General features: G+C 37.8%; 1 pseudogene; it reads left to right on the top strand.

Annotated features, from left to right (window-relative positions):
* The first annotated feature begins 1520 nt into the window (after positions 1 to 1520).
* Positions 1521 to 3161, top strand: LOC132519136 (protein LTV1 homolog; annotated as a pseudogene).
* Positions 3162 to 13362: the final 10201 nt, after the last annotated feature.

Here is a 13362-nt window from a genome sequence, read left to right as displayed (position 1 = left end):
GCAATTCTCAGATTGTTATCTCTATAGAAAATTAAAAATATAAGACAGATATGTCAATGCCTCATAAAACAAAGTGGGAGCATATCCTCTAATTTACACCTAGCCTCCACATAATATGGTAGGAACATTCTTCAGTGGCATGAAGAATGCTAACAAATGGTCATTTCCATTTTCTGTTCTATAATTCAGACTGGAGGGGAAAAATCATGAAAGTTAAATGGAGGAAATTTGATTTGACCTTTGTAACTAAACTTTCTGTTATCCAAATCTGAACGTCTTCACTGACTAGTAGATTACCTATATAGCAGAAACAATTATCATCAGGGATGAGACTAGACGTGCTACTGGTACTTTCCTCTGATGATTGCTCTGTCTTCTGAATCAGCTGCCTCTGAGCTAACTAAATACCTCAGCCTTAAAAGTGGGGGTGGACTGGGGGGCACTGAAATTACCTCTCACATATTGATGGACAGAGGATATATATCTACTGGGAGGGAGTTCCATTTACCTGGCTTCAGGTTTTATGTAGAAGTGCATCTACTGAAGTAACTAACCTTTCTGACTTCTGCTCCAACCAGGTGAGGAATGATGTACCTGACTGGAAAGTTTGGGGGAATCAACGAGGCCATTCAATATAAGCCATTCCTCTTTCAGTGACAACCTGACCTCAGGAGCCATGCACAGCTCTCTGTGATGGAGTAAGGGACCTGCCACAAGAGTGACGCTTGTGCTTGTCAGCTGTGCCAGTGGCAAGGTGGGTAACCGTGTCTAAATTGGGGGTGCGTACCTATTCGGCCATAGATCTTAAGAAATCCAAATTGTTATTTAACTAGGCAAAATTAGTAGACTTATTAATGAACAAATAACAACTAGTGGAGGCCTATATTATGAAAGGAATAAGTTTCATTTTGGGGTTAAATAAGGTAGAAACAACACTCAGTGAACACATGGAAGCCAGAGACTAAGAGTTTAATTTAAAAGGACAATCTCTGGAGTTCTCTGATTCTAGAAATCAGCTTTCTTTTTAACAAAAGTGATATATTAAGTGATTAGTTTCTTCTCTTGGGAGCCTACATCTGTCTCTATATTGGTTCCAGACTCAGGATGGGGAGAAGGGATGAAGTACTTATTGATCCACTCAGACTCCAACATCTTGGTAAACGGGCAGGCAACCTTGAGAAATAAATAAGAAATGGATGAGGGAGGGGACAAAATATCATGGGAAACCAGTGTTTTGATCAAGGCTGGGGCTTTACTGTGTTAGGCCATGTGGGTTTTCAAGCCTGAGTGGGGCACAGAGTCAGACAGGTAACTTGAGACTCTTTTGGCAGCTTTGGCTGACCTTGCAGGTGTAGCTGAGGCAGGGATTAAGTGTTTTTCGGCATTGTTGGGTGGAATAATATTTGCAGCTTTTATTGTGTCTCTGAGCCAATTCTTCAGACCTGCAGTGTGAAGTCCAAGAGTAGATTATGGCATGGCCTTAAGACGTGGCTACTAGGTAGGCCTTGTCCACTTCCAAGATGTGTCACCTGCTCTGGGACCCTCAGGTCACTGTTCTTGGTGTGAGCCCCACACAGCAACAGAATTGGGGGGAAAGCTCTTTAGAGAGAGGAAAACTGTGTCTTTTCCACATGGTCCATTTGAGTCACAGAGTCTTTAGTAGCAGATGAAAATGCACCCCAGAGGGTTCTGTTGCCTACACGAAATAAATGAAGAACGTGAGCAAAACAGGGGAAGTTATGACGAGTTCTTTGACAATGATTATAACTACCTACGGCACTTGAAAGAATCACCTGGGCCCTATGGGCTTAAATTCAAAATACCTTCAGCGTAACAGGAGAGATGAGAAAGAGGAAACTTTAATAATTCTAGGCCATGGATTTACTTTGCCTTAATCAGAGTTTGCATCAGAATTTAAGGAAGGTATTGAATTGGTAAATAGAACAGCTGCTATTTTGGGTCCTCAACTGGATTTGGTTCCTGACGTTGTTGCAGCTCTTGGTGATGATGTGAAAATGATTTTATCCTTCAGGCTGATGAGGAACAAGAGAGGAAGAGGGAATAGATGGAAAGAAATCTAAAGCTGAAAATGGCAGTGAGTGGAAAGATATGGATGGGAAGGAAAGTGATAGGGAGGAATGATGACTATGATTTTTTTTTTTTTTTTCTTTTTGTGGTACACGGGCCTCTCACTGTTGTGGCCTCTCCCGTTGCGGAGCACAGGCTCCGGACGCGCAGGCTCAGTGGCCATGGCTCACGGGCCTAGCCGCTCCGCAGCATATGGGATCCTCCCGGACCAGGGCACGAACCCGTGTCCCCTGCATCGGCAGGCGGACTCTCAACCACTGCGCCACCAGGGAAGCCCGATGACTATGATTTTTAAAGCCCGTTCGCAAATGAAGATGATTTCGTCTGCCTGTGCAAACCTCGTGAAGTATAGGAAGCCATTTTTTGAGGAAGAAGAAATAAAAGGTCACTTCATAGAGAATTCTATTACTTCCTCAGTCGCGAGAAGAAATGAGCAGCTGACCCTACATGAGCAGTTTGAGAAGTTTTATGAGCAATTAAGATAATAACAAGATTGGAGCGCCAGATAATGCCAAATTGGAGGATTCCATTCATGTATCAATAGATAGCAATCGGTTACATGAAGTTTTTAATGACGAATGCAAAGAGAAGGCAGAGAATTGTATGAAGTTGAATACACTTTAAGACTCTGAGGATGAAGGTCTGCCAGTTAATGATATTGATGAGTCTGAGGAAGAAGAGATGGTTTCTCTAGTTCTAGAAGAAGCAAAAGAGAAGTGGGATTGTGAATTCATTTGTAGCACATGCTCACATTTATTCAACCATCCTTAGCTTATCAAATATTAACCAAAGCCCAAACAAATCCAAGTATTTAATAGGACAGGAATACCTCTCAATGGCTTACCAGAGAAAGGACTCACAGCAAAACAAGTTAATAAATGCAGATGATTAATGGCAATGATCTACTTAAGGTATCAACTCAACCACGTTCTAAAAATGAAAGCAAAGAAAATAAAAGAGCAAGAAAGCAAGTTATAAAAGAAGAGCACAGGGAACAGAGAGCAGAGAAGAAAGCTAACAAATTAGCCTTCAAACTGAAGAAACGAGAGCAGGAAAACGAGTGCTGCATTTGAAGAATGTTGAGGGTCCAGAGTTATAAAAATGGGACATTTAAGAAAAGGCACATCCCCCATTAAGGACTCCTCATTATGTTCAATCATGAATTACAATCTTCAAATGAGAAAACTCTGTAATTTTTATTGATAGGTACTGAAAAAACAAGTGTAGTATTTGAACTAATTTTATAGCTCAATTATAAAATAATTGTAGAACAAGTTTTCCCTGCTGACCATCAGGTACATCCTGCCATAGTTTTATTTTAATTGTAATGTCTATTTACATTGTTTTGAAGGTTTAATTAAATTTAACGTTATGCTATAAACTTTACATTATCGCTAAAATAAATAATTTCATGAATGTGAAATGTTTGGATAAATTATTAGAAAATATCTTCATGACTTAAATCCAAAGGCAACAAAGTTCCATAAGGGCCATGATACTAATGGGTGGAGTCTTAGTTTTAAATTCCTAGTGCAGGCCCTCAATGGGCAGGTGTAATTCAGCTGCCCTGATAATTTTCCTTCTTATTCTGCTTTAAACTATACTCAGGGCCAAGGAGAAATCTGTGAAAGGGTTCACTTTAGGAGTCATGCAGCTTTGCCTATTGCCTCAAAACTCACCCTCTCACCACTATAACACAGACTGTCTTTAATACACAGATTCTGATGGTAGTTTTAGATATGAGACCCAAACTATTATTTCACCAAGGGAAGAGTGATAGTTTTTATCAATGAACAACTAACAATGGAGGAAGCTGTTATAATAAAAATACTATTTCATCTTCTTTTCTTAAGGTAAAGAAACAATCCTGAAAATAAGGCAACAAAGCCTAAGAAAGTGATTTAACAGGGATGTTTCTGGAACATTCTAAATCTAGAAATCAGATATGCTTTAGAAATTAGGAAGAAATGGGGGACTTCTCTGGTGGTCCAGTGGTTGGGAATCCACCTTCCAATTCAGGGGACATGGGTTCGATCCCTGATGGGGAAATGGGATCCCACATGCTGTGGGGCAACTAAGAACGTGCACCACGCCTACTGAGCATGCAAGCCACAACTAGAGAGCCTGTGCTGCAACTGCAGAGCCCATGCACTCTAGAGCCTGCATGCCACAACTAGAGAGAGAAGCCTGTGCACCGCAACGAAGAGCCTGCATGCCGCAGCTGGGACCCAACACAGCCCAAAATTAAATAAATAAATAAATATTTAAGAATATATAAATTAGGAAGAAATGGGAGTGGTTTGAAAAAGATGCCTGAGTCTTATTCGCAGAATTGGAAAATTTTCAGAATAGTAACAAACAAAGAAAAATAGTATCATTAAAATAGAACTAGAAGAAAGTCTGAGATCTTAAAGAGGCAGGTGAGACACAGTGAAAAGGGACATGAAATGATTTCTCTTCAGAGGCCAGGCTACAAAGACATAAAAAAAGGTATGCCCTAACGGCAGTTTTTGAAAACCCCCAAAGCAGCTCCAGATTACAAACTAGCTCTGCTAGCCAGCTTCAAAGATGCCCTCAATGTTCCCAGCCTTATAATATTCACGCCCCTATATAGTTTCCTCCTACTTTGTATCTGGGTTCGTTGGTGTGACCAGTGGAATAAGGCAGAAGTGGTAGGTTACTTTCAAGGGTAAGTCATAGTAAGATATTGTAACTTTCTTCTTGCTCTCTCTCTTAAATCACGTTCCCTGCTGAAACCGGCTGCCATGTCGTGTGAACATTCAGGATGCCCTTTTAGGCCAATATGCAAGGAACCAAAACCTTCTGCCAAAGTCAGTGAGGAACCAAGAGATCCTGCCAAGAACCATGTGAGTGAGCCACCCTGGAAGTGGATCTTCAAGCCCCAGGAAAATGGTCAGACGATTGCAGACACACACACAGAAAAAGACTAAAGAAAATGTCCATCTGTGGGGTGTTGTAACCATGAATGGTTTTTGTTTTCTCTGTAATGTTTATATATTCAAAGTTTTCTAAAACTAGCACTGTTTTAAAATTTAAGATTAGAAAAGGCAATGATATAAGTAATAGGTATGGAGGGGCATGTATGGCCAAGAGCATGGCTTGAACAAAGGCACAGAACCAGACAAGGATGAGTTAACAGCTGGGTGAGATTGGCGACCCCCCAGGAGAGCCTGAAACTAGGACTCGATGCAACTGATCCAGTACAGAAGTGGAGAGGTGAGACCAAGAAGGGAAAGAAAGCAATACTAATGTGTTCAACAGTAAGATACCAGAGTGGGCAACTGGAACTCAAGTCCATTGGAGACTTCTGGGGGATCCACCCAAAAGAGAAAACAGCTGGGGAATTTAATCACCAACCCTCTTTGTCATTGGTTGATGGCTTTACAGCAATGTACAGCTCTTGCAAACTACGTTATACCTAGACTAAAGGCAATCCTGCAGCCAAGGTGCTCATGGTAAGAAGTGTACAGGAACGCAGAGGATTGGGGAAAGACGGTCACACACACAACGAAGAGTCTGCTAATCTGCCACATGAGCAAAGGATATATGTGGGAGGCACTGGCCAATGACACTGGGAGGATAGACTGGGATTGGCTTGTGCTTTCTATTCCTAAATAAAGAGTTTGGACTTTATTTTACGAGCACTTAAAGAACTAAAGAGTTGACTTAAAATAATTTTTATTATGCAAAATTTCAAACATATATAAGATTATAAGGAACAGTATAGTGAACCTCCATGTGCCCATCAACTAGTCTGAGTAAGCATCAAATCTGGCCTATCTATCTACACTCCCATCCATGTTTTCTCACTCCATATGAGTTGAATCAAATCCAAGTATCATATCAATTATTCATAAATACTTCAGTATGTATGCATAAAAGATAAGGGCCTCTTTCCCTTTCTAATACAACCTCAAAACCACTATCAGATCTAAAAATAATAATTCCTTGGGACTTTCCTGGTGGCGGAGTGGTTAAGAATCCGCCTGCCACTGCAGGGCACATGGGTTTGAGCCCTGGTCTGGGAAGATCCCACATGCCTCAGAGCAACTAAGCCCATGCACCACAACTACTGAGCCTGTGCTCCAGAGCTCAAAAGCCACAATTACTGAGCCCACATGCCACAACTACTGAAGCCCATGCACCTAGAGTCCATGCTCACAAGAGAAGCCACTGCAATGAGAAGCCCGTGCACTGCAACGAAGAGTAGCCCTGGCTTGCCGCAACTAGAGAAAGCCAGTGTGCAGCAACGAACACCCAACACAGCCATAAATAAATAAATAAATTTATTTATTTTAAAATTCCTTAATACCATCAAATGCCCAGGCAATGTTCAAATTATTAATTGAATGAAAGTTTTTAAGAGAAAAATTCTGTGGGAAAAGTTACTCTCATACCAGTATACAAGATGCATTAAAACCAAAAGAACCAGCAAAGAGAAGGGGGAGTATAAATGCTATCACAACAGGACAGACATGAGAAAGCCAAGGTGTGAGCTAATGTGATGGTAACTGGGATGAAAACATGGACCCTGAGTGAGATAGAGACCTGACAGGACTCAGTGAAAGCAAAGATAAAGGCGGCACAAACGTAACTGCCGGGACGCAGAGAAGCACAGGAGACAATTGACGTAGGATGAAAGATGATGAATTTAGTCAGAGATCTATTGGCTTTAAAGATGAATATCTGGTTGGAAATGTAGAGAGACTACCTGGAAGATGCAAAACCATGGTTTGAGGGAGAGATTGGGATTAGGGATTTAGATTTGAGAATCTCAGAGGTTATGGGTAACTGAGAGAAAGTGTATAAAAGAGAACAATAGTAAAGGGCAAGACAGAACTTCATGCTTGCCTTAAAGAACTAGAAATTAAAACAAAAGCCATGAAGGAAGACAAAAATAGAACAATCAAGGAGGTGAGAAAGAAACGAGAACTCAGATTTATCACAAAAGCCAATTTCAAGAAGGATGAAGAATCCCGAAATATAAAAGGTATAGGAAAATACTCTGGGGACTCCAAAGTGCATTAAATGCTCCGAAGTATTCTATCATATATTCTGCAACTTAAAGAGTTCCCATCGCGTGCCAAAGACTGTGCTGGAGATCCTGGGGATGAGATGGAAAATCTGGCTCAGACCTTTCCTTCTTGGAGCTAACAGTATAGTGAGAGAAGCAGTTATTAATCAACTGATTGTGCAAAGAAGTAATTAGCAACTGCAATGAGTGCAATATGGGGAAATCCAAGATTGTAGGAATGAGAGTGCACCTTAGGAGAATCTGATCTATTCTGGGAGAGTAGGGAGAATAAAGGATGGTTTCCTTGGAATCTTGAATATATTTGATAGCCACATCTGCAGGAATTCTCTAGCATTGTTATTGGACTTGTTTGTAAAGAGTGACATCATTGTTTTTGCCATTAAAAAAAGAACATGAAAACATGTCATCCACATTTCCTAGTGAAGTCAACTAGACCTAATTTTGAAGGAAGGAGGACTTTAAGAAGTTTTTATAATAGGTTCCTTGTTGAGACATTTTGTACAAATGTTTACAAAGAAAATAGACATCATCAAAAGCAATGTGTAGGAACATTCTAAATTACTTTTAATAAGATCTGACATATGAGTGTCATAATGCAAAATGTGTATTTTGCCTTCAATTTCTGCCATAAAAATATTTGTCACAATTGAAACAAATATTTTCTTTTGGAAATCAATATTTTGGTTCTCAGGGCTCAAGCAAAGGTTTTGTTTGGAAATACTTTTGTTCATACTTACAGTGAGGACAGAGCTCTGCAACAGTAGAATACCATGCCAGCAAACACTGATCATGCCTTTACTGTATTCCTACACTGCTCACATCTGATGAATTCATATATGTAAAGTTACCTCCAAAGAGATGAAAAGCAAAGGCTTTAAGACCTCATCTATGCAACAAATAGTAAACTTTAAAGTTGATGTATCTAAGAATTAAGAAATCAAGCTCAGAGATTTGAGTGGTGCTCAAATGTTTTAGAAAACACTTGGATGCAAATTAATCGTTAAAATATCCTTGGAATTCTCTTGGGATTGTTTTATTATTATTGGAATATTATACTTCATTATTTTTAGAATCAAAAGTCAGACTTCTTTCAGAAACCTTCCTTGAGAAATAGGCCAAGCTCAAAAGTATCAAAAGTTTATTGATGTGGTTTCAGATTTCACATTGCAACTAGTCTCTAACAAACTATTACTTGTTGACATTTGGTGTAATATTAAAGAAGAATAGCCACAATTAGCTGAAAAAGTTATTAAAATTATCCTCTTTCCAACTACATATTTGCATGAAGCCAAGTTTTCTTCATATACTTCAACCTAAATACCATATTGCAACAAATTGAATGCAGAAGCAGATAAAAGAATCCAGCTGTCTTCTATTAAGGCATATATTAAAGACATTTACAAAAATGTAAAACAGTGCCACTTTTCACTACTCTTGTTGTGATTCTGAAAAATCTATATTATGTATTTTAATACGTAATTGGTATTCATTATTATTTTAAGTGAATTAATAAATATTTCAAAGATTTCTCAGATTTAATATGATAAATACTAATATGATAATATGATATGATATGATATGATAAATACTCATAGATATAAGCTACATAAACAAAAGCTCTCTGGGGGCCTTCAATAATTTTTCATAGTGTAAAAGCGTTGAGAAATCCTGGATAGATACAGTTTATGTTTACCATGTTTGCTGTTTGTTATTTTGGGTCATTCCTGGGATGCTTTAATGTACTCCTTAGAGTTTACAGTCATTAAAGTCTACCTTCCACTGAGTGGTTTATTTCAACAGTATGGACAAATAAGCAGTGCCAAGGAAAGAACAGGGTATTTGCCCCTACAGGTTTTACATATTTTCAAGAGAAAAGAAAAAGTTATTGTCAAACTATATTATAAAATTATTATCAAGGGACTTCCCTAGCAGTCCAGTGGTTAGGACTTCGCCTTCCAATGCAGGCGGTGAGGGTTTGATCCCTGGCTGGGGAGCAAAGATCTCACATGCTCACAGTCAAAAAACCGAAACATAAAACAGAAGCGATATTGTAACAAATTCAATAAAGACTTTTAAAGTGGTCCACATCAAAAAAAAATCTTAAAAAAAAATTATTGTCAAATTACGCATCACCTATGCTGGAATTGTATGTTTTTTTGAAACTGAAAATATTTATGTTTTTCCTAACAATAGAAGAATCATAAAGCCTATACTATACAGTAAAGATTTAATAAGTCACCCCAAATCTACCCATCACCCAAAGATATACATTTCACTATATTTTCTTTCAGACTTTCTTTTCGTACTATAGTGAATGTGTGTGCCTGTCAAGGAAGAAATAATCCATATATAAATTTAGCTACAAGAGTTTCATGAAAATGAAGAATTTCAGCTTGGAAATCTCTGGATTCTGAAAATCATTGGGATCTGAGTAAGAAAGCTATTGTATAAACCTAAGTGTATAAACCTGTGTTAATTTCATTAACTTAAATGTATACTGCCTGATATGCTATAATAATTAAATTAAGTTTAAAATCTAAAATGTAGCTGAGGGCTTCCCTGGTGGCCCAGTGGTTGAGAGTCCACCTGCCGATGCAGGGAACACGGGTTCATGCCCTGGTCCAGGAAGATCCCACATGCCGCCGAGCGGCTGGGCCCGTGAGCCATGGCCGCTGAGCTTGCGCGTCCGGAGCCTGTGCTCCGCAACGGGAGAGGCCACAACAGTGAGAGGCCCGCGTACCGCAAAAAAAAAAAAAAAAGAATCCACCTGCCAATGCACGGAACACGGGTTCGATCCCTGGTCCAGGAAGGTCCCACATGACATGGAGCAGCTAAGCCCATGCACCACAACTACTGAGCCTGTGTGCCACAACTACTGAAGCCTGTGTACCTAGAGCCTGTACTCCGCAACAAGATAAAGCCACCGCAATGAGAAGCCCGGGCACCGCAATGAAGAGTAACCCTGGCTCATAGCAACTAGAGAAAAGCCTGTGCGCAGCAACGAAAACCCAATGCAGCCAAAAAGTTAATTAATTAATTTATTTAAATGTTGTTTTTTAAAAAATAAGGCCTGTATTTAAGAAATCTTGTTTCATTGCATCTCTAGCTTATCTACCAATTTAGCCTTAAAACTTTACTTAAAGTAATATAATCCTATACATTTACCAACAGTTGTGTGAAAGGTAAGAAGTAATTAGCAATAAATGTTTCTTAAAGACCATCTGCTTTCAATTTTTCCTAAGACGTTTTTATCAACCTTCACTATAAAAAATATTAACTTTCCACAAATTAGGCATGTTTGAAACAATTTTTAAGAGGGGAGAAAAACTAGTAGAACTGACCATTATACAAAAAGTTGAATGGTAACAGACAAAATACGTTGGAGAATGCTTTTTTTCTTAACTACCTCACAAACGTTTCAATGCCATGCTTTTAATTATATAATCTGCTCTCCTAAAAAAGGCAATAGGTAATTTGGGGCCTCCTGAATTATTTTTGTATCACTTTCAGGCATCACTGATAAGTTCCAGCAATCACATTTTGAACAATGATTAACCAAAATAGTTTACTGAGGGCTTAGAATTTTTTTTGTTTTACCATATTGAAAAGTATCTCACTACATTTCACTATCTTAGATCAAATGGAGTTGTGAGCAAAATTAAGTCAATTTATAGTTTTAACTTAATACACATTGCTTATAAATTTTAATTTTTAATTATTTCTTCTTGATTTCACAGTTGCCTCACACTGCCCATATGCATAGAGCATGGATATGAACTGAAAAGGCACCAGACATGAAAAAAGGCATTCACAAACTAATATAAATGCAGTCCAAATAACAAATATGAGAATCATGTTAACTTATTGTATTTTCAGTCTAAAAAAATATTAATCTAATAATTAAGTTATTGTCATTGATGAGCATACTTAATGAACATGAGGAGCACCTACTAAAAACATATACACTAGTTTTAGATGTTATCAAAATCACAGTGTAATTCAAATGGGTATTAAAATTTTGGACTTAAAATAGCTCCATTTATATGCATGTAGATGTTCTCCCAGGCTGTAGAAAGTCCTCACCATGTTCATTTTAAGATGGATATATACAGCATTTACTTCAGTTCACAAAGTGGGGGCATAAAACAATCTACAGAAGCTTTTTACAGGGTTTAAAAGAGTTCTAATCACCCATGCCAACTGCACTCCTCTCTCAACACAAAACTGCCTTTGAAACCAAGCATTCATTTGCTAAAACAAGGCATCTGCTGTTAAAGAGATTGATTATCCTGGGGCCTGACCTAATTGGGAGATTAGATATGGTTCCCTACTCTGGATGGCATGGTTTATAGAGAGAGAGAGAAAAAAAAAGAACAAACTTCTTTGGAACTCCAGTGCACTTTTACTTAATTCAAATTTTCTTTAAATAGAAAACAAACAGTATTGCAAAGCAGTATTCACCAGTATTGTCAGGTTGGTGAAATTGGTATATTATGAATTATGAATTCACTGAGTTTATCAGGTCATTTTGTTAGTAACAGGTGCATATCCACTTTCATCACATAATCCAAACACTATCAAAAAAATGACTTTTTGTCATATCCCACTGAGTTAAGATCACTATATAGTGGATACACACACACACACACACACACACACACACACACACACACACACATCTGGCCTTTTACTGATGGTATCATTTCAGTTTTTTCTATAGTCAGTTAGGTATCAGTTTTTCCCCCAAACACAGACATCACCTCATTGCTGTGGCTAATTGCATTTTTCTTCCTAGCCTTTGACAACGAGACCTTTGTTAATGCTATTCACCAATATATCAGACTCGGGTCATCCATCCAAAACATGACAAAAGACCCAGATGCTCATGTAAATTGCACTCCCCAAAAGTACTGCCCTCTTCCTCCATGCAGATGCAGATCCATGACCCCCTTCCATTTTTGTTCACTCTCTTTGTTTCCACTTAATCTGTCATGGTTGGAAAAAGTATTTATTCATAGACTTTACGAAACAGTATGCTTTGTTTACTCAATAAATCAAATAATCAGATAATTATGAAATTAGATACAATTTTCTATACAAAATTTAACAATTGCTTATTCCAGTTGAACTTCGAAATCAGATCCATTTTCCAGAATAAAGACTTCTTTCTACTCATTTTTCACTCCTTCTTGAACTCTCAAGATAAAACCAAGTTTGTCCTCTTTTACTGAAGGAAAAAGGTTTCAAGCAGAAGAGCAGGACTGAATCTTTCATAAATTACCTCAGAATTAAAAAGTTAATTTAACTACTTGATGCTTTCTTATTGCTTTCAGTAAAATTGCATTAAGTATTCATTACTCAGAATTTCTACTTTCTAAAATAATTTCAAGAGACTTAGAAACTATCAATACTATAATGATGCTTTTAAAGGGAGATTATTATGGGTTCAAATGGCATCAGGATCATACTATGTGTGTAGATACATCTATATTACAGGATCCAGACGTCTTTCTATTCATTTTCACCCTTTATATATTTTCATCTCATATATTTTAATATCCACTATGTTTTAGATACTAAGTCACAGTAAGAGAAGGCAGAAATAGATAATTTTTTAAATAAAAAACAATTTATCCAATAGCAATCAACAGCAATATTTTGGTATTTTAAAGAGAGTAAAAAAATCAAATTAAGGTATATGAATTTCTGATCTCAATTTTAAAGGTTTTCAAATTTAATTAAAATTGAGTGAAAACTTAGTAAAATGGTAAGAAACTTCTAGGGTTCCTGGAGCTACTATGCAGTCACAAATACAACCACACTAAATTTACTATGCTCATCTGTTGGTCATGAGACCAAAAAGAAAGGCAGAAATACTTTATTGAACTGTTTAATAAAATATCAAACACTAGTAGCCATAGAAAGCTTAGCAAATATTATGGAATATATACGTAACGTTAGGAATTGAGTGACGCAGGCCATCAGTTTATTGGCATTCTCTGTGATGAGGCTGAAACGTGCAGGCCTCTCTCTGAATCAAGTCAAGACAGAGAGCAGGACAGCTTATACAAAAAGAGCAATGGAAGACAGGGCACACAAAGCCAAGAGGCAGGATAGGAGATTCTTTAAATGACTGAAAATTTGGAGGAGTTAAAGAACCAGAAATCAAAGACACCAAAGATGTCTTTGGAAAGGAAAAAAAGGAGGGAAACTGATGA

This window comes from Lagenorhynchus albirostris, chromosome 4 (genome assembly GCF_949774975.1).
Source record: "Lagenorhynchus albirostris chromosome 4, mLagAlb1.1, whole genome shotgun sequence".
Classification (NCBI taxonomy): domain Eukaryota; kingdom Metazoa; phylum Chordata; class Mammalia; order Artiodactyla; family Delphinidae; genus Lagenorhynchus; species Lagenorhynchus albirostris.
The sequence above is the reverse complement of the archived record's forward strand: the minus strand, read 5'-3'. Positions and strand labels throughout refer to the sequence as shown.